General features: G+C 35.3%; 1 protein-coding gene across 3 annotated transcripts in view; it reads right to left on the reverse strand.

Annotated features, from left to right (window-relative positions):
• TBC1D5 (TBC1 domain family member 5) overlaps positions 1-8,251 on the reverse strand; it is a 289,248-nt gene extending 280,997 nt beyond the window's left edge. For all 3 annotated transcript variants that reach the window (XM_027675357.1, XM_027675359.1, XM_027675356.1), the window contains exon 1: positions 8,190-8,251. The gene's annotated coding sequence lies outside the window, so the exon portion shown is untranslated. The remainder of the gene's footprint in view (positions 1-8,189) is intronic.
• Between the last annotated feature and the right edge of the window lie 15,184 nt (positions 8,252-23,435).

The raw sequence follows: 23,435 nt of genomic DNA on the forward strand, positions 1-23,435 counted from the left end.
TTCAGCAATATTGCTTTCCTGAGGTCAGCTTAATCTCATAATAACCAGGTTTATATCATTAATAGCCTTTTCTTCTCAGTCAGAGCATTTTGCCACACAACCTTTTTATACTGCTGGTTCACAGAGCAAAATATCTACATTTTTGCTTCCGAGCATTTCTGAACTCTGCTCTGTTCCAAACCACCACCAAAAAATTCACCTTGATTCTCACAAGTTAAATGAATGTAATTAACTCAGTTCAAGATCAGGATTCTTTGTCCATAAGGATCACAGGCAAGACTAATCTTTCCTTTGGAAAGTAAATTTAATTTGCCCTTTCTCTACAGTGCTGACATATGCCTTAAACCAAGACAACCAGAACAGTTCTATAGTAAAGATTATTCAGGACTCCTAAAAAATAACCTCTTTAAATTTAAAGAAAGAGTAAGTCAGAAAAAAAAAGGATAAAGATCTTTCAAAAACAGCTGCAGCATATAAAAGAAATTAGCATGAGTGACTGTAGGGAAAACATCAGCAATAGGTTTTGAAGAAATCTGGCTTGGGTCACTGAAAAGAAAACAGAGGCAGATGCTAGGCTGCCTAGTCCAGGTCACTGCAGGGAGAACAACAGCTGGTTATGTGAGTCTTGCCTGGGACACAGAGTTGTTGCTTGATTCTACTGTGCAATTATTCAATACTTTCTTGATGATTTTAGTATGGGAGAAAAAACTGAAAACCAGATAAAATTTTTTTGCAGGTGGAGCTACAACAAATTAAACCATTTATTTAATGGTTTAAAACTTGGTTTTATTCTCTTGTATGGACATCCAACAAAAAGAGTACAAATGTTGACTGGCTACACAGATCTACCTCTGAAATACAAGAGTTTCTGAAGTGGTCTACCAATTATCAATATTTAAACAGCTCTTATAAAAGCCAGTTTGTTGTAGTGAAGATAATTCCAGGACTGCAGGGTCTATATTCACTCCATATTAACTGGAGCATATTTTCAGACAATTTATTTTCACATTCAAATGGGAGTCCGAAGACAGAGTGTCCTCTGATCATTGTTTCCATGATCACTTTTAGCTGAGAGTTAAAAAACTTCTTTTTATAACCCACCAACCAATGTTTGATTCAACTTGAGGGAGCTGTTCATCCATCCAAGGCTTTTATTAAAATCTCTACCATTGTAATTTCTGGATTATGTTACAGAAAACTGAGCTCACATTACAGATCCTGGTAAGCAGAAGAGAGTTTTTTAAGTGAATTTTTCCATGATTGCCCAGCTCCTCATTTCATGACTCATGCATTCCTTCCAATCATATTATTCATCACTCCTTTTCATGAAGCAAGAAATTATAAATGATTACCATCTTGATTTGTCTGAGCACAGAAAAAAATATCTTTAGAATCAATGGACAACTCTACTCCATAGATCAGCTACTTATTCAAAATATGTTCCACTAAAAATGCAGAATATGCCTTCAGATGTGCCCATAGTTTTACTAATTGTTCTAAGAATGTATTGCATGCATATGCATACAATAAAGGTGCTCTCTAAGAAAGAGTCATAAGAGTAGTACTATTTTTTTAGGTGATTAAAGAAAAATAAAAGATTTTTTTTGAGGTTATTACCAAAATATACTTTTCAATCCCAAGTTATTTTGGCATTTACTCCCAGGTAGTACAGAGATTTATTGAGACCAAGTAGGCGTAGCAAGGCAAATAGAACTTTTCATAAACTGTGAATGAAAACGTTAAGAAAATTATCTTTTGAACCAATTAAAGATAGCTTAGACATACCAGGGTAAGGAGTTCCATAGTACAGAAACAAAGGCTGTACAGAAAACGAACTGCATAAAACCAGAAAGTAGAAGTAGTAAATGCGAAAGTATAAATCATATGGATTTTATGCTGAAGTTTATTACACAGAAGTTAAGTTTTGCAGTATTAATCTAAAACCTTCTGTATGAAATGCTAGAATTGAGATAAATATGATAAAATGTGACTGTCCCAGATGCTCTAAGTCTTTTAAAACTCTGGTCAACTGAAACATTGCAGTAACTTACATTCATACACCTCCTAAGAAACATAAGAAACAAAACAAACAACAATCAAAAAACGGAGAATACCAAAGCTCCTGGCACTTGATATTTTTGCTGGTTTTGCAACCACTGTAAGAGATGTTTTTAGTCTTTGTTGATCCTCAAAACAGAGTAAGGAACATTAAATCCAGCTATAGCCATATGTTATATGTAAGAGCCTAGGATAAAGAAAATAGCCTAAAATTAGTGTTTACTAAATATAATGCTGTAAGAAAACATATTCATCAACTTCAGTGCTACTATCAGCTTGTCCTAAGTTACACTCAAATGTCTACAAGATCAGAATTTCAGCTGAAAGGAAAATCGTGTTTCAGTAGAGACAAGTACCCACACTAGGCACATCCTTCTTCACTGTATTGCTGAGAAGATGTTAGAGGCTCTTTCTGGTAGGCATCTTAATGTATATGGTAAGATAGTATACCTACACATGACAGGGTAGAGTATGCTGGTGGTATTCTGTAAGTGTGCTAACTTAATGCCAAATAAGGGGAAGTCACATTAGAAAAATTGATTTTTAGCTTCTCTCAGCACTGAAGACAGAATGAAGACATATGCACAAGTAAGAATAAGATATTCTGACTACCACACTGCTAGTAAGTTGTAACCAAGGTAGACGTGTATTGTTAGTATAAGCAAACTTGCAAAGTGCTCCTGATGTGTGACCTAACTCATTAAAACATATTTTGATAAGAAACAGAATCATAAAAAATGTTCTGGATTTGAGGCTGATAAACTCAGTGAGCTATGTTTCTGAAGTTGCTGGCCTTCTGAAGTAGCACCTTCTTTTAGGTGCTACTCATTCCCTGCAGTTAACATAATTAAAAAAAAAAACAAACCACCAAATATTGCTTAAAGTTTATATGATATTCATTACCATTATTGAAATATAACTAGTTACTGTAATTCTCATGAGGATTTATTTCATTGTCTGCAAAACAGGAGGCATTTCCTCTCCAGGAAAGGTCATCACAATATGTGCACAATTTATGTCAGGTAGCTTTATGAAAATCATATAGAAGAAGTCAGAAGGGGAGATATTGTAAAACCAAGAACTATTAGATTGCAGTTTACACTATGAGCATCTGAGAACCCACGTTTTGCATAAAAATACAAAACAATGAAAACAGTGCAAACAGAACAATTCACAACTTACGTGTTTAATCATGCAGCCATAAGTTTTAAAGTTCTTTCAGATAAAAAAGTAACATATTTCCTACCATGAAAGATATAAATATAAATGCACAAACACATTGTTTTAAGGAGAGGATATTTTTATAATACAATAGAATGATTCATCTCTGCTAACACTTTCAGATGTCCAATACAAAAGACACCATGCTTCTTAATAACCTACAGTTGGTACCAACATTATGCCCATAAGCTCCTATCATCATACTATTGCTTACTATCATTACACTATATCCTCCCAAATTCACATCTTTCTACAGCTCCTGTCTCCCTGTGGGATCCTTAGTTTGAGTGGAGAACAATTGCTTATTCCTTTTTGACCATGCTATAGAGTGCAATCACAGACGAGGCCTGGTAATGTCTTGCTGGCTGTACCTATTTCCTCTTGCAGAGATTCTCTTTCTAGGCTGCAAACATTTTTCTGCGACACACACAGAACTTCTACTAGCTTGAGGCTTTTTGTTTTGTTAGGGTTTTTCAGCTGAGGTCTTACTACCATCCATATTTTATGTGAACCTATATTTTAAATAATGATTGCAACATTTCTTTTCAAAACATCATACTTTCATCAATGTCAGCTCTGATCAATCCACCATCTTCTAACATAAATTTCCAAAATGCCTTGCAAAGCACCTACCCTACAAAGTGAAACAGAACTTGAATATTCATTTTACAAAGCCAACGCATGTGTTTGGTTACAAATACTGGAGTATTTCTCTAGTATTTCCTTCAAAGGAATTTTTTTTAACTTGTAAAGTTTGATTTGAGAGAGTGCTGATCCCTATTCTGTGAAGCAAGCTAGCGTCATTAGAATGACAAAATCAAGTCTTATTGTGGCAAGAAGAAACATCATTTAGTGTCAACAACACACTGCTATTGATTTGAACTCCTCCTTGCCTCACGGGTGAAATAACAAGCTCCTACACACAGACTCTCTAAGCATACCAATAGAGGAAAGAGGCAAAAAAATACTAAAAATGGCTGTATTAAAGATACATCAGGAAATATGTGACTCATGAGATGCAAATTCTTTTATCTGTATGACATAAATTGAAGAAGAGCTTAATATGGCTTCTGCGATTTCTATGGAGTTAGATTAGAACAGAAATACACCTACCAATAATACATCAGATGTAGGCTTCCCAACCAGTATCTCCTAACTGTTCAGCACCCTCTGTGAAACAAGTCAGCTTCATTTTCATTATCTAATACTTACTAATCATTTTTCTTAAATGACACCTTATTTTAGCATCCTGGTCGGCCATTTTCAGTGCAAATCATCCTTTCACAATACTGGTAGGATTTCTTTAAAGCACAGCTAAGAAACTGTCTGTCAACACAGATAGGTTCATTCTCTTTGTATTTCTGAACAGATCCTAAATCAGAAAAAAAAAAAATCTGTATCTTTCTTTTTAATTGATACAAAAAGAAGAATAAACCCATAGTTAAGCAACACTAATATAAATACCACTTTGCACACTGCCTGGTTTTGGCTGGGATAGAGTTAATTTTCTTCCTTAGTAGATGGTACAGTGCTGCATTTTGGATTTAGGACGCAAATAATGTTGATAAGATACTGATGTTTTAGTTGTTGTTAAGCAGTACTTACTCTAAGTCAAGGGCTTTTCAGTGTCTCATGCTCTGCCAGTGAGGAGGTGCACAAGAAGTCATGAGGGAGCACGGCCAGGACGGCTGACGCAAACTGGCCAAAAGGATATTCCATATCCTAGAATGTCATGCCCAGTATATAAACTGGGGGAAGTTGGCCAGGAGGGACTGATCTCTGCTCAGGACAGGCTGGGCATTAGTCAGCATCTGCTGAGCTATTTTATTGTGCATTACCTTGTCTTGGATTTCATTCCTCCTTTCTTTTTGCTGTCCCCCTTCTCATTATTATTATTATGTTATTATCATAATCATTAGCATCATTATTATATTTTACTTTATTTCAACTATTAAACTGTTCTTATCTCATGGGTTTTACCTTTTTTCAATTCTCCTCTCCATCCTATCAAGGTAGAGAGAGGAGCGAGCAAGTGGCTACAAGGTACTTAGCTGCCAGCTGGGTTAAACCACGACACACACCAATAGTTCTTTTTCCAGAACTCAAAGCTATGTATTTAAGCAAATCTGCAAACCAAAAAACGTAGTGAAATGTACTTGTGTTGTCTAACTGCAACCAAAATTTAAGCTAATTTCAAACACTTTTGTAGCATCAATTTAGCATGCTAGGATTCCATAGTCTATCTCCTAAAACATCAACTAAGTAATATACAAGGCATAAAAAACCTCTTTAATGATAACTTCTTTTTTTAAAAATACTGAAGTGTAGGGAACAAAGCTATTTTCATACCACATCCAGAAAATGGATGAGGTGTGAAAGAAATCTCTTGTTTAATGTGACCTTTGGCTGTACTTTCACTTGTCATCATTATGAAGTAGCTACTTTCAGTGCCAACACATAAGCTGCGTTATATTACCCCATAACAGTAGTAGCACGTCTTTCAGGCAGTGTTTCATACTCCAAGAAACTGGTGGCAGAATGCACTGACAGCACTTACCTTTGTAACTGCTTATAATAGGTCTTATTCAACAATAAGACTTCATTTACAAAAGGAAATGAAAGTGTACTAAATTTCATAGAGCATGTTCCATAAACTAGTATATGTAGAGGAACTCCCTCGGAGTTCTCAGCTTCAGTGAAAACATTCAAATAAGGAGAAATGTAAATTTCAGATTGGAACTCTGCCCCAAATAATAACACTCAGAGCTTTGTTACTGTGCACAGACCAAAAATACTGCATCATTAAGATCTGTAACATATTTGACTTTTCTTAATGCATGTAATTAAGAAAATATTTCTGGAAAGCAAATGAATTTGAAATTCAAGTAAAATTAATAGAACAAATACGACAAATTTACGTTTTATACAATGGTAGCAAGCTGCAGAACAAAAATCAGTAGCTATCATTATCTAAAGCTGTTCATCTAACACCATAGAGAGAAAAACCATTGATACATACTGTACACACATTTTTATCCATGTATATAAATCAAAGGAAACAGCTTCCTTTAAGGCAAGCATATGAAGATACTAAAGCAAGATACAAATTAAATATTCATACATTCAATATTTCAAAATAAGGAATTTGGATATACACATGCATAATTTAAGTTCTATAGTGAAACCTGTCTACAGAGGCCATTTCTACTGTATTTCAACAGCATTGAAACCTGAAATGTACAATGCAGCCTTTCCATGCTGTGTTAAAACTTTAAAGTATATAGTAATTCATTTCAAGCACTAAACAGAATAAAGGCCACATTATGCACACGGTACTTTTGCAGAGGAACTGCTGTTTTGCCCTATTCATTACAGCTCTGAAACAGGGCTGTCAGTTATAGCCCTCTCCTGCAAGGTGGCTTCCGACTGCCCAATGAGTTACTCATTGGGAACTGAGGCAAAGAGACAACTTCAGGAACAAGGCGGCTCATCTGTTCTCAAAAGCCCATCAGTCAGAATGGGTTCAGAGTCACATTGTGATCCCAGGCACCAATTTTAAACTGTTGAGCTGGTGCTCATATGTAAAGCCTACAAAACTGACCCCTTACACTGCTTTTATATATTCACTTAAGACTCTAGAGTAAAAAGGTGACATTTTAGACCTTTTTGATTGGCAAAAGAAAGGAATACAAAAACAGGTTTCACACTATGTTGTGCACTAGAAATGATTCTTTGAGATCACAGAACCTGAAAGTAGTTTACATACAACAACACAGACGCTGAATTTTCAGAGCCTATAAATTCCTATGCATGCAAAAAACACCATGGGGAAAAAAAGCCCTACTATCCACCTTTCCCCCCTCGACATGTATCTCCTTCTGCATGTGTCTAAAGATATCACCATTCCTCCCCATGTATTTAAAACCTCACCACTAAGAAAGAACTCTCCATATGAGTTATTAATCTGAATATTTTATTTTCTTATTAGAAATTAAATGTATTAGTTCAAATATCAAGAGTCTTTTTAAAAGCATCCATTTTATTTGGACAAAAATGTATCAAGATAACTTAAGAATAATTAAAGAGTACTTACTAAGGGAAAAATAAAACTACTCTGTTTCTACACGTTTTAAAGTAAACATTTATCTTTGCCCCTTAAAGGTCACTCATTTGATCTTGACATGCCTATGAAATCATAGGAGTAAAAGCTAAATAAGTAGAAAAGTGGTATTAAACAATATAAAACTAAACAAAATTAGTATCTACATGGTAAATTACTTCATTGAAAACTGTCTATGGATTCCGCAAAGAATATACTTTTGCCTTAGAGCTAGTACTTTAATTTTCAAGAACCAAGAAAAAAAAAATCAAAACTAGTCAGTAACAATGCAGCGTCGAAAAGCAATAAACTCAAAATTAAGTTATAAATAATTTAAAGCATGTCATGAAGATGTATTAATAATTCATCAGATAAATAATTTACTAAATAATCAAATAAATAAATAATGAAATACATAAATAAATCAGCAAATAAATAATTCTGCAAAATAACCTAAACAATAAGTCACTAAAACAAATGACAAACCTACAAAACTGCAATGATTTTCTAAATTCTGATAGTTTTAAATAAACAAATGTATATAAACTAGATCAATCTTTGGTGGATAGAGAAATATTTTTCACTGCTATTGGTGAATTTCTGATTACACTGCACAAGGATACAATTTTAGATTTTACAAGAGTGCAGTTTTTCCCTTGTAAATTATTAACTTGATTGCTACAATACATCCTGCTCTGTATTTTACACGTAATCCCTTTATGTAGCTTGTTTTCCCCCCCAAAAAATGAAAATCTCTTTACAACATTCTTAATTCATATATTTCTTTTTTTTTCTTGGGTGCAGTACTTACCACACTGCAATAGCCTTCTTGGTGGTTCTCTTATTGTCTTCTGCAAACCTTCAGAAGTTTTGCTGCAGGGGGAAAACAAGTAGAATAACCTTAATTATTACAGATGGTATCTCATTCATTAGCAGATGACAACATTTTATTTGAAAGCACACGGAAAGCCGTTTTATAATTCTACAAAGCAACTTAATGTGAAACAACCATTACAGTTTGCAGACTACCGAAAGTTTTTAGAAGTCTTTGGTGGAACGAGTTCAAGCAGACTGAGGCCTGTTTCTTGTATTTAAGCTGACACACAATCTGTGCAAACTGGCACTAATTCAGATGTAAAGACAAACCACGAGAAGGACAAAATACTTGGCTGACATCTAATGTTATCCTTGATTCTGGAAGTTCATAGTCCTTGAAAGAATACAGTGAGATCATTTAATATCCACTATCTAAGTACATTCACAATTTAATTAGAATACTGCACTCCAAAACCAACACTGGTACCACAAAGGTCAAAATCCACTCTTCTCCTGAATCAATGTTCATTCACCTTTTATTTTAATAAATAATATTGACAGTCACCATAGCTTTCTTCAAAGTGGTATTCTGTAAATACAACAGTTGAAGAAATGTGCCAGAAGTGTAATCATGTTATCAATTTTTATCCATTCTGTCAAAAAGGTTTATTTGCTTTCTTCCATAACACACATTACATACAGGAAAGAGCGAGACAGTTTTAAAAACCATGCTACTGACATGGATTCTTCTCTAGACTGGACTGTACAACTGAAGGAATACATCAAACTTGAGGTTATATATTGTATATATGCACAGATTTTGCTACTTGTTTCGAAGGAAATCAGTATGCAGTGTTGTTTCTGCAAGTAATATCTCAAATTGCTCATGGTGTTGTTGTATTTCAGCATTTAAAAGCATAAAGGATAATTTACTCTTAAAACTACCTGGGCACATTATATTTAACAAGTCTCAAAGTCTCTTTAGGGATTATAATAAGGAAACACTTTGCTTAATCATAAATTTTATATTTATCTTGGCTAAACACCCTACTTTGGATAGACTGCCATGTTTTGTCAAGAAAAATCAACACAGTGGAAATGAAGTACTTGTTCTGTTGTGTGGTCATTCAAAAGACTATGTAGAAGTAATGTAAATGTGCACCAGCGCTGCTGATAATTTCACGCTCTCATACACTCATTTCAATTTGCTTTAAAAAGGACTATTCCTCCTGGCTAAATATAGTCATCATGAAAAAGCATACCTCCCCTTTGAGCTAATAACACTGCAAGCCCCAAGACACTAAAGTACAAAAACTTCTATATTTTAAGGAACATGAAGCACTTTCTTCTCACAGTATGTGTTTCTGAAGTGGGACAAATGAGACTTTTTTTTATTAAGGTATTGTCTTTTAGTGCACAGATTTCTGTTTGAAAATGACAATTCATTCCCACACCACATCTGTGAATCCCATCCACCCCCTAAACAAATCATATATATCCCAAATGCTTCTTTTCAAAAGCCATGGGTCCTTGTAAAAGCAGTCTATGCTGTCACACGTTGAAAGATTTTGAGAATTACTGGGACATATAATGGCTCAGGAATGATCCTGAGGTTCTGGAATCAGACCTTCTACAGGGAGAACCACTTAGTCAGAGATCATTCATCTGCAGCTTTAGAACCTCTGGTAGCAAAGTGATTTTTCACCAGTGAGTTGTAGTGGAACTAAAACTGTAATTACAGTTAGTGACACCTGACACACACATTTTTTCTTCCTTTTAAAATTTATTTCGTTTTTAATTACTTTCATGTTTAATTTGCGTTTCTAATCTGTGGTTACAGAACTCACCTCATCACACAACTACTTCTGTCTAAGTTAGATGGTCATAATTCCCTGATCAAATAAGACATGCAAATCATTTTAAGAAAGGACACAAAATAGCCGATGACCTGGGATACTGCCAACTTTCTCTCTCTTGCAATCACATGCAAATTCCATCCTACACAAGAGGCAAAGGACGGAAACTGAATTTGATTCCATTCCTCTCTTCTACCAGCTGGTCCTTTACCCTCCAACCCTTGAACATTGTTTAGGTGCCTTTATGCAACAGATCACGAGAAAGATTTGTCAAGAGAACACTAAAGCAAAAGGCATTGCCATTCAGGTGTAATTGACAGAGCAAGAACAGCAAAGATCAAGTAATTGTGTACATTCTGTACTCTGCCAAACCCAAGAAGCTGAGTGCTACTCAGAGGAGGCCATGTTGTTGGCAGTCAAGTTAATTTGGGTGATAATGCAAGGAACTGGATTTAATTTAGGATTTTTTTTAACATTCAAGAGTAAACAGGGGAAAAGAGAAAGGCTGACCAGACCTAATTAACCGAATTATAGTTAATGTAAGGTACTGACTGCTATATTCTGACTCACTTTTCAAGGATTCTTGGAATTGTTATAAGTTACATGAAGTATTTTGCATTATCAATGAAAAAAACAAACCAAACCAAACCATCCTTGCAATGGATTATTACATTCAGAAACTTAAATAATGCATAAATCCTTTCCAGGCCAGAAGACCCATTCTTCTGCCACAAATCCCTCCCTGTATTTATTACAAATGATAAATTCAATTAAAAATTAACTGTTTGGTCCACTACACATAGAAAGATAGTTTTGTGACTCAGTACAGTACTTCACTAAAATTGTTAACATATCTCTGATTTATTTTTAATAATAAAAAGTAAAAAAAGTGTTTGCTATACATATTGATAAGTGTAACTAAAAACTGTAAAAGTAACTCAGTCTCACAATCTGTTAGAGGATAATTTTGAGTCTGTTCCCAGTAAGAACTTTGAGTATTTCTGAATAACTTTTTAACCAGCTTCTTCCAATTGTCTCTTAATAAAAAATCAATTTTAAAATATTAAAACACAGTAAAATGTTAAATCCCAAACTACTGAATCAACTGCTATAAATACAAAACATAGATCACTTCACTGTTATAATCCAAGTTTCCTAGTTGATTTTTAGATAAAAACAAGCAGATTATTAGCAAAGGTTTATCTCAATTCCCACATGTACAGCATGCCACATTAAATATATGCAAATCAACCTCTTTCTCCTCTAGTTTTTTTGAGCTGACAACTCATATGACCTGAAGCCATGGTTAACGATTACAATTATTTGACTTTCATATTTATACAATCAGTCATCAGATATGCATGTTAATTGATTTTAACAGATAGTTTTGTATTCTAATGATCAACAGTAAGTGTACATTTTATCAACCTCTTGATTTATAAGAAAACATATCGGTTTTCACAATTAACCCTTCACTGTATTGATTTGCAGTATTCACTGTGAACTTCTTCATAACACGTTAACCTGGAAGTACTCCAAACTAAGGGATCTTTACTATGGTAGCAAGATTTGGTTTTCCAATTAAAGGCACTCTTCTATTGTGTTTAAAACTTATTAAAACAACGTATTTTCTATGAATTAGAAATTATGAAACCTAATTTATGCTTAAATAAATGGACTGGGCAAACAAGTAACTTACATTTATTAAACATTCACATTTGCTACTTAAAAGTTCATTGCTATTTTTCAAAGAACCTTAGTCATGCAATTCTTGATTTTAATATATATGACAGAGTACAACCTTACATTTAAGATCCTCGTTTTTCAAATAACACAGTTAAGGCCAAAACATTCCTGTTGTCAACAGAAAACATATTAACTGAATCGGTTACTCTTTTTTTACATGGCTGAAAATTTATTCTTTGCAATTATATTTTTATTTGTGATACTCTTTCCATTAAAGCATAAAATACAAAACTACAAACTGGAGAAATTTTCACGTGAAGAACTGACTATTATCTAAGTTTATACAGTGTGCAATCATTATCTTCCACAATTAATGGTATGTACAAAAGAGTGGATATTGCATCTTACCCTCAAAAAGACCAGGTCGTGTCTTGTTCTACAGAAGGGCTCTCGTAAGTTAGGTCTTAATTGTTATTGGACTAAAGGATTATGCTCCAGTTTTGGTAAAGCAAGACCTGCTGAATCCCTTTCTCAGTCTATTTTAATATCAATATAAGTATTTCAATTTGCAAAATACAAAATCTTTCTACTTTCTATAAATAATTGATGGAGGTGCAGACTGTATTCAACTTTTAACCAGGTGAGCGTTGTACACTCCAAGTTCTGCTACCATTCTCTTTTTGCCTTGCTGCTCCAATTAATTTCAAGTGAGAATTATACACCATGAGATTCTGAGACATATTTTCCTCAATAAAAAGCAACAGAGACACTAGAGCATTCACATAGATACATAATGCTTATTCAAGTTCCTACAGTGGACCAGGGACAGAAAAAACTCAAATCTATGTTACCATATCATGAGCAAGCACCTTAACCTCTAAAACACTATTTAATGGACTTCAGCTCTGATTTTTAAAAAGCCTTGACTGCCACCTTAAAATAATGAGAAAGTTAGTGAATATATGGTAGGATTCTGTTGCTTACTTAATAGGTATTTTCCTTAAGCTGGTCTGGCATCATAACCAATACTGATAAGGCAAATAAATTCTCTTCAACCTTTCCCTTATTGGGAAACATCATCTTGATTTTCAACAGATCTTGACTTCATCCTGAAAATAATGAGAAAGCCTGTAGGTCTGCAGAAAGAGGGAATCCATTCCACTCTAATCACTAATTACTAAATTACTAAAAACTGAGAGGAAACAAAAAGTAGAAAGCAACTGATGACACCTTCTGATGACAACTTTCACGTAAAGAATTGCAACTACACTAAATTCCACAGTTAAAGGTTAAATTAAGGCTATGTGTAGAAAGAAGACCAATAAAACACACTCTAGGAAATGAGAAGGTAGCATAGCCAAAAATTTTCCAGTTGAAAGACAAACATTATGAGTTCAGGGATAGCATGCCACCATCCAGATGCTATGGCTAGTTTGGATCACTGAGACTCTTACAGGAATCATGACAGAGGCAACGGAGACAAAAAAAAATTCAGAAGTTCAGTACAACTTAGATGACTTAGATCCAACTGTCTATGCATAATAGACACAAAAAATGACGTTGAATCCATGAAATATAGAAAACCACTTACTATACTGGTTCTGTTGCACAATAATATGTTCTTGGGCACTAGTGCACACATAAGACATAAACACTGAAATGGGTAAATTTAACACAACTAGGTAGGTAAGTTTAATTACCTGTATCCACAGGTGATCAGATTTGACTGGAAATCATAAAGGATATGGGTTTTCCATTCTTTTTGATGTAGAAGGTATAGTCTTTAGAATGTTTAGTTAACTTCATACTAAAAATATTTAACTACTTTGCAAATCACTGTATAACCTCAACAAAGAAAAAACACATTATCAGCTGGATCAGTTCTGTACAGCCATATAAACTACAGCAAAGGTTACAAGGCAGGGATGGAAAAATATCAAAAAATAAGAACAAGGGGAGGACAAAAGACGTATTGATCATTTTGATGACAAATCTAAGCCCACACACAGGTTGTCTAAATGTGATGAAAACCACACTCATAAACCCTCCAAGTGTCAATTTGTGAAATGGAAAATGTTACACCACCACCAGGGTGTTTTATGTCTACCAGCACTCCCTAAATCTCACTCCATTTTATAATGGTGACTAAATTTAAATGGACTTACTAACATTAAGAAAGAGATTAATAAGAATAGTTTGCTCGCATAAAACCAACCCACTCCTTTGATGCTCCCTGTCTTTAACAAAATGGAACATGAATACTGCATAAGCAGCCAATGCCTCTTCTGACATAAATATTCCTTCTGAGACTCTTGATGTCACCAGAACTAAGGCTTGTGGCTTCCAAACGGACAAAACATGGAAACTTGACTTTAAGAAAAATGAAAGGCTGCACAGTTTCTCTTAGAACAAGTGACTATTTTACACAGAATCATCAAGTCAGTGAATGCAAACCACAGCAGAAAACTGCTGCAAATTTCAATCCTGTTAGTGGATAGATGAATTTAGGGAAAAGGATGTAAGTATCATCAGTGTAAAGCAAAATTGCTCTATTTTATTTTAAACATGCTTAAACTCAACGCTTTAACTCAAACATTTAAGAGTGATTTTAGTCTGTAAGTTTTACATCTCTTGCCACTTGAATCTGGTGAGCCAAATATCTATAACAGCACATTTGAAATGCTGAGTTATATTAATCTCATACTAACTATAGCAGTTCAATTTCAACAAATTTCTCAGGGTTTTTGCATATTGCTGAATAAATGACTCTGGAATTAGCTTACTTTTCTTGGAGGCATTATATGAGATTATTTCTTAGTCTCCTCCTCTTTGATTTAGTACACATCTTCAGATAATTTATTAATGTTTTGGATATCTCATTCATCATCTATTATTACTGGTGTCATAAATTAGAGGAATGGAACAAAGCACTGGACTATACATTTATCCATATTCATCAAAAGTATAGCCAACTCTGTTAGCAAGCACTATATAAAGGTTTTTGGTCTATCCACTAAGGTAAGACCAGGAACAGTTTTTTAACTCAAATCCCCAAACAGATTAAATTCATAGAATAATATATTATTAGTGAAATAAAAATCAGGGCTTCACCTTTAAATACAAAGGGGTAAAAACATCTGGTCTACAAAAGACAAAAGCACATGTCAGACGTTGCTATGTCCTGCAAATCACTCAGAAGAATTAGAAAGCTAATGAATGCCAGGTTTACCTGGAAAAAAATGGATTAATTGTTGAAAATGCTGTAATTTTGTCAGCATACCATAAAACAGTAAAGAGAAGGCAAGATTCAACTAACAGAAACTTAAATGTCGGTATTTAATTCAAGAAGTAATATTGCTCAAGAAGACAAATTGCCTAAACTGGTGGCAAGTAAGAAAAATGAAATCCCTTGCCTTTTTTTTCTTTCTTTCCCTTTTCCTGTTTGTTTTTGTTTTCCTTTGGTTTGGGTTTTTTTCAACAATCTAACCACAAAAGACATTGGAAAATACAACTGTGAAAATTTCATAAGATTTTCAAGATAATGGACATTAATGTGAATCCTATAGGTAATAAGTTACATAGCAGCAGAGGAACTTGAATAAGCATTATGTATCATTTAACTCTTATATGAAAACATTTGAGCCAGATTTAGTACTTCATTAATGGAATGAAATACAGAATATAAGTTCTTATATTAGAGAAGAAAAGAACTCCAAAGGTTAAAGTTAAATTGGATAAAGCGCTTCAGACAGCAACTGTGTATCTAATTTCTAAGAGGGGAAGAAATAGTTGTTATTCTTTCTTCTTCAGGCATTACAGATTAGGTATTTCAGGCTACAGTATGACCTGAAAACAACAAAATAAATTTTTCCAACTAAATAAAAAGTTTGTCATTGTGCCATGTCTAATTTAGGACCCTCATTATTTTCCATACAGAACCTTCACTATTGATAGTAATTGATGATTAACAAAACATACTTGTCTGAATGCCTTTTAAAGTTAATTCAACTCAACACAGACACATTTTTACCTTTATTACGTTTAGAAATATTAATTAAACTGTTTAATGAACTAGGTATTATATTCTCCTATAGTTACAACTACCAGTGGAATAGAAAATAAATTATGTGAGCTGCAACTTTTATCAGTCTCCAGTTTGATCAGTATTTGGCAATGATTATGATACATCTTACTCAATCTATAAAGGCAGTTTGCACCCCCTTTGTATTAAGGTGCATGTGGTTTAAGGACTGACACAAAGCAAAGAAACCAATCCCTTCTCTGCTTGAGAGCCGCCATTTGCACTCTCACTCTTACCTCTGCCTCACTTCAGCTAAAAATGTATATTGTCAGGGAAACACTGAGAATTATTCTTCTCTCTGATAATTACGATGATCACCCATTAGTAGGTCCCCTGAATTCCATTTTGAGCCTCAGTGAATTTCTAACTTCTACAGCTGGAAACTTTATTAGACAGGAGACTACAAGCATGTCATAACCAAAACTTCCAGCAGCAACCTCAAAGTAACAGATCAAAGATAATTCTCAGGTGCAAAAAGGACTTTATTGAACCTGGTCTCCCATAACCAATGGAATTCCTCTACCAACTGAAGTAGTAGTCAAAAACAAAGTGTTGGCAATGGCAACATCATTCCATCATGCAAGAGTTTCCTCAACTTAGTATTTTCAAACTATCTGAGATTTTTTCCCTTCCTGTCTTTTTGTTCACTGAGTGGAAAGCTTATGTCTGCATGGAATTGTTCACAGAACCTCAAATCAAGGAACACAAACAGTTGATTTACTTAAGACCAACTTCACTATATTAACCTTGGGATGGATGCCTGGAAAAAGGTTTCTTTTTTTCTCATCCCAAAGAGACTACTTGCTTATCTAAAACTTTACAACAAAGTCCCAGTGAAGGATATCCAGAATTATCCAATCTTCATTACTTTCCATATAAATAAGCAGGTAATCTGTTTTGTATTCTGAATATACAATTTCATTTATTAATGACAGATCTGAACACTAATTAATGAATGTATAGAAGTCTGAAAAATCATGGAAATAATGCTTTAGTTCATTCCATATGAAATTCGGAATACAAGACCCAAATCTCCTCAAGTAATTAGGCCAACACAACTTTCCTTTAAGTCTTGTTACCTAATTCTCATAACTTTCAGGTCTGCTGAAAATATCATCAATGAACAGTAAGCTGCATGGTGAACAGACACCAACTGACCACTGAGAAGTAAAAAAAGATAATATTTGTTTGGTTAGAACACAGAATAAAAATGAAAATCAATGGAATTCTAAATTAAATATTTTTTTTTAAAAAAATTTATTTTTATTGAAGGTTCTGCAAGACACAAAATCATGTCTTCTTTTTAATATCAGACATCCAGAAGGCTTCAGATGTTTATATATCTGCTGGATAGGATCAGTACTCATAGATGTTGACTCTTAAGGTAGTTTTAAGGGATATCACTCTTATTTTCTCCAATCACAGAAATTACATGACATTTAAACCTTTGCTTCTCTGCAACATTGTATCCTCTAAACACTGTTGAGTACCTACTCTCAGACAGACATATATTTATAAAACCATGTATTAGAACGTTCACTCACGTAGTTGATCAGAAACACATGTGGACCTGCAATTATCTAACACATTTATCATTGGGACAAAAGGTCAAGAAGGACATTTGAAATTCAATGACTATAAATGAGTGGTTAAAAGCAGGAGAACTAGGAAGATGATATTTTGAAGCAAGCAGACAGGTACCAGCAGAGAGCCAAAGCTGATACATCAGGACCAAAGATAAAACCCTCTACAGGGGTCTGTGATAGGCTGTGATACTAATTTCCTCGACACAATTATTACCACTAGTAAATAAGTTTACTACAGCTAATGATTTAACAAGTGTTAAACCAAAACTGCTAAATTCAGAATCCACTAAAAACATACTACAAATTGTCGCAAAGAAATAGGGCTTGTTTACTCCTCATTATGGTGTCAGTGAGTCAAAGAGTTGATCTTAAACAACAAAAGCCTGACAGAAGAAAATGCCGCCAGCTCTGTCAGACTCCTGGAAGTCAAGGCTCAAATGATTGCGTTGATCTTTGACTGAAACTGTAAAACAAGTCAGGTTCTTCAAAGCCAAACATAACACCACAGCCAACAATAAGGAATCTTTTAATTTTTTCCGCACAATGGATTTTTTTGATGTCATGAGCTCTGGAAGTTTTTAATCACAGTAAAAAAGCACTAGCAAGGTAAATGTATATGGCCTAAGCCCATAAGGACTGGTTTTCCTAACTAATTTTATTTTTCCTTCTTTCACCCAAATGCCAGTACCAATACTTCTTACTAATAGATGCTTTGAAGTTTTTAACCAGCTTCTAATCCATCAGGGTTTTTTTTCTTTCACTATCTAAATCTGAACAATAGTTCAGATTTGTTCACTGACTAAACTCCAAAGTATCTGTGTTTTATTAGTCACATGGAAATTGGATTGCTACCCACAAGACTTCACTGACACAGGTCAGAATCAGAGTCCCATTTAAAGGTTAACAGCCTTATGATACATCATTTCATGCTTTTAATTAATATAAAGGTAATTAAAAATACCATATTTTCTGTTCATAAGTTACTCTTAGTTATCCTTCCTGAGCTCCTGATTCTCAACATCACTTCTTATATCCTATCAGTGTTCCCATCCTTTTTTTAAAAAGCCTACATTCACTAAATCCCTCTCAATGTATCTTCCAGTGTAATTTTAGAGTTTATTTATAAGATTTCTGCTGCTACTCATTAAAAATCAGATTCATTAATGTTTACTTTCTAATTTTAGATATGACTTTATTTGAAGTAAAATTTTAACCCATACCAAGGAGATGAAGTTTTACATACTGCAGACGTCATACCCCCACAGAAAGTAACAGCAGAAATAAACAGTTAATCACTAGAATTAGAGCCAGAAACAATGGACAGACAATAGTTTAATTTAACCACCTGCTGCACAACCTCTTCTTCCCATCTCTCACCTCCAGTAAATTTATCTTGATTATAATTACATTGGTCAGTTCAAGTTCATTCAGCTGCAGGTCTTTCCATCACTGACATCAACAGAACTCACAAGTACAGACCAATTCTCTCTTCCTGGAACAAATCTTAAGCATTCAGAAGCTCAGGACTTCAATGTTTGACTCCAGGAACTAAGTGCTTAATAGCCATCTGGAAAGTAACGATTAACTTCACTTAGCCATACCAGCACTTTATTATCCATTTTATGTAAGAATTCATAATGATAACAAGCATATTGCTTGACATGCAACAAAAACATACAGACAACCAACAGGTATTTCCTCTGACCCCTGTCAGATCAATTAATTTCGGTAACAGAGACAAACGCCTTCAGAACAGCAGAACAAGACAACAGAAATCCTCTCAAATGCTAAAAAAAGCCGAAGAATATATGCTGTGAGGAAGTGAACTAGGTTTTATAAATGAACTGCTCTGAAGTAACTCTATACCATCAATAAAGCTGTTTTCAGTAATGTACAGCATCATACACAATACTTTTTAGTAAAATAATTTCATTAAATCATATGCTTCCCAGAAAAAGATGGCATAGGCTACCTATCCAGAGTGCTTATCATTACAAATATCCATTTCATTTTAACAGAATAGAATTGCCTAGGTTGCAGAAGACCTTTAAAATCATCAAATCCAACCATTAACTTAAAACTGCCAACACTTCTGGTGACGAAATTTTTGCTAATATCCAATCCAAACCTTTCCTCTTGTCCTGTAACTTGTTACCTGGGAGAAGAGACTATCCCCCATCTCGCTACAACCTCCTTTCAAGTAATTGTAGAGAGTAATAAGGTCTCCCCTGAGCCTTCTTTTCTCCAGGCTAAATAATTCCAGTTCCCTCAGCTGCTCCTCACTGGACTTGTGCTCCAGACCATTAACGACCTCTGCTGCCCTCCTCTGGACACGCTCCAGCACCTCAATGTCTATCCTGTAGTGAGGAGCTCAAAACTAAACACAGGATTTGAGGTGTGGCCTCACTAGTGCTGAGTACAGGGGGAAAAATCACTGCCCTGGTCATGTTGGCCACACTATTGTTGATACAAGCCAGGATTCCATTGGCCTTCTTGGCCACCTGGCACACTGGTGGCTCATAGTCAGATGACAGCTGACCAGCACCCCCAGAGCCACTTTCCAGTCACCCTTCCCCCAGCCTGTAGCACTGCATGGGGTTGTTGTGAGATAAGTGCAGGACTTGGCATTTGGTCTTGTTGAACCTCATACTGCTTGTTTTGGCCCACTGATCCAGCCTGTCCAGATCCCTCTGCAGAGCTTTCCTACTCTCCAGCAGATCAACTCCTGTCCAACTTCGTGTCATCTGCAAACTTAGCAACAGTATACTCAATCCCCTCATCCATATCATCAATAAAGATATTAAAACAGGGCTGGTCCCAGTACTGAGCCCCAGGGAACGCCACTCGTGACCAGCCACCAGCTGGATACTCCATTCACCACCCCTCCAGGGGCCTGGCCAGACAGCCTTTTTTTTACCCAGCAAAGAATCTGCCTATCCAAGCCATAAGCAGCCAGTTTCTCCAGAATGCTGTGGGAAACAGTGGCAAAGGCCTTACTGAAGTCTAGGTAGACAACATCCACAGCCTTTCAATCATCCACTGAACATGTCATCTTATCACAAAAAGAGATCCGGTTGGTCAAGTAGGACTTGCCTTTCATAAACCCATGCTGGCTGGGTCTGATCATGCAGTTGTCCTGTTCATGCCACGTGATGGCACTCACGGTTAGTGCCTCAAATTCACACTTTTTTACCTTAAATTTACACACACAATGCAAACAATACTTACTATAAAAAGAGAATAGCTTACCTACTGAAATCAGTTAAAATCCAAAATCTGAGGCCAATTCAACCATAAACAGCAAGAATAATGCCCAAGTAATTTTTATACCCTGTATTTACCAATCTTCTGTACTTTTACTAATGCAAAATATATCAACTGAGAAAATGCAACCAAAATTTACATTTTTTATTATGAGAGATTATTTTCAGGATCAAAAGAACACTCTGAATACAAATTTCACATGATCTTAAAAAGTAAAAAAAAAAATCTGCTGCATCTCCATCTTCTAGTCGCATGACAAGATAATGTGAAGATTACATCATTCAAGGATTACCAAGATAGGTGTGTGTTTAATTATTAGTCTGGGTCACCATTCAAAGTCCTAGTTATTCATTCACCCTCCTTTATTCCACATGCTGAACTAGAGATTCCTTGAACAAAAATTCCCAATTCACTGACTGTAAACCTGATCAAGTGAGTGAGATACAGAACTAAAACTAAGATAAAAAGTTCTTAGTAAATGCAAGTCCAATTTACTTGTGCTTACATGTATTTCAAAACTTTGTTGTGTTCCCACGGTCCAAAACTAAGAATGAACCATTTCATCAGCTGTAATATACACAGCTGCCATAACATTGTCTTTATGTCACTAAGGTTAGCAATGTCTAAAAAGTAGGCTTTAGTTTAGAAACACAGAATATGCTGAGTTAGAAGAGACCCATCAGGATCATCGAGTCCTACTCCTGGCCTTGCACAAGACACCCCAAGAATCACACCATGTGCCTGAGTGTGTTGTCCAAACGTGTGTTGAACTTCGTCAGTCTTGGTGCTGTGACCACTTCCCTGGGGAGCCTGTTCCAGTGTCCAACCACTCTCTACCTGAAAAACCTTCTGCTGATAGTAAATATAGTCCAACTACAGGACTGTTAAGAAATTTCCAAGATTCTATGGCATCAGTACCAACAAGGGGAAAGAAAGCCCATGTGGCAAACTACCACAGAAAGCTTATTTTCCCCATGTATGTACATTTGAATACTGTTCTAGAAACAGCACTGGTTTTCCGGCCAGAATGCTCCAGATGTCTTCTTAGGATCAAGATTCATCAAAAGCAAAAAGATAACTTACTTATAATAGTATGCATATAGATAAGGTTTACGTATCTGATTTAGAATTCTAAAATGCTTATATGTATGCACAGAACTTCTTACACTGACTAAATATTAAAAATATCCCAGTACCTACTATGGTTTTATGAAAGAGAGGTAAATGAAAAAACCAACACCTTTTTTTAATTTCACAGAGAATTAAGAGAACAGGCAGTAGTTGGAAACGCATTTTATGAACTGTCATAACCAAGACAGACTGGATGACATAAGATCCATCACAGCTGAATGGTCAAAGATACATGACAACATGTATGACTATTTCAACTAATGAATGAAAAAAGATTTTATTACTCAGTAACACAGTATCACCTGGCCTAATACCAGCCTTATTGAACACTAAAAAGTGTGAAGATCAGATGTATAAAGAAAAAATTAAATTCAAAGCAAAAAGAGAATTCAGCTTTGGGCAGACCATGATCAGGGGACATCCACCTGAACACAACGAAGGGCACTGTTCTAAGCCATGTACAGTCTAAAACTTCCACTGCGCCCAGTCAGCAGACTGGGACTTAATTCAGATATATCTATTCACATCTAGCACAGTATTGGGTATTATTTGCTTATTTTTAGTGACAGACATTTCCTTTTAGATTTCCTGCCAAATGTCATTTGGTGGGATCACAATGTGTACATCAGGGCAGACACTGAGCAGCCCCTCATGGTTACCAACAATTTGCCCTATTTCTGCAGAAGGGCATTTCAAATTAAGGTTTAAATGGGCAGAGGGAAACAAAAGCCCAGCTTTAATCTCACCTTATCACTGTCATTCCCTCTCGACCTACAGCAGGCAGATCTCTGCCACTGCACCACCATGAAGGTGCGGCTGGGTCACTAACAAGGGGCAGCTATTCAACTTGATGTCAGACCTTTTCAATTAGAGAGGTCACAAAGCAGTTCTCCTTGAACGGGTCAGCTTAGGACACAGGGAGTTCGCAATTTTATTTGGGTTTTTTCCTTCTTTTATCAAAGTATTAATAAAACAACTAGTCTTTCAAAAACTATTTTAACTTATACATGCCCATGGATGCAACAATGCCCAGCAAGGTCCGGGGCAGTCAGATGATCCGTGACCAACTGTCATAGACGACAGAGTTTACAGCAGGGTGGTGAACTTTGAGCTCTTGCTCTAAGACAGTCCACTTTAGAAACACTAAAGAGGCCAGATGGCACAGCTAGAGCTCCAAGAGTAAGGTAAGAAAGCAAATGTCCAGTGTGACAAACATTCTCCCTCTATCTTTCACCTACGCAAGATGACAGATATCACTTACATGTTTTTTCATTTGTTTACATGTACATGTGATTAGAAAGTCTACTTGCATTTCAATTTCATTTTACTGTCATTTACCCGTGACTTCAAGTCACTATATCACAATGGTGGCGGAGACTTTGAGAGGAACTAACAGTTTCAGAGGACTCAGCCTCAGAAAAGGCAAATGACAAATGAAAGTAAAAATACTTTGAAACATTAATTAGTGAAGCTAGAGAAACATATCTGAAGTTACAGGAAAGAGGTTAGTATATCAGGAGGCACTACATAAAAAGACACTCTCCAGTGGATGCTATAAACAGAATCATGAATCATGACAAACCCATGACCAGCTATTAAAACGAATTCTGGAATTGACACTTGTTTCAGTTCCCTCA

Source organism: Neopelma chrysocephalum, unplaced genomic scaffold, assembly GCF_003984885.1.
Source record: "Neopelma chrysocephalum unplaced genomic scaffold, ASM398488v2 Primary Assembly neopelma1_26, whole genome shotgun sequence".
Taxonomy (NCBI): domain Eukaryota; kingdom Metazoa; phylum Chordata; class Aves; order Passeriformes; family Pipridae; genus Neopelma; species Neopelma chrysocephalum.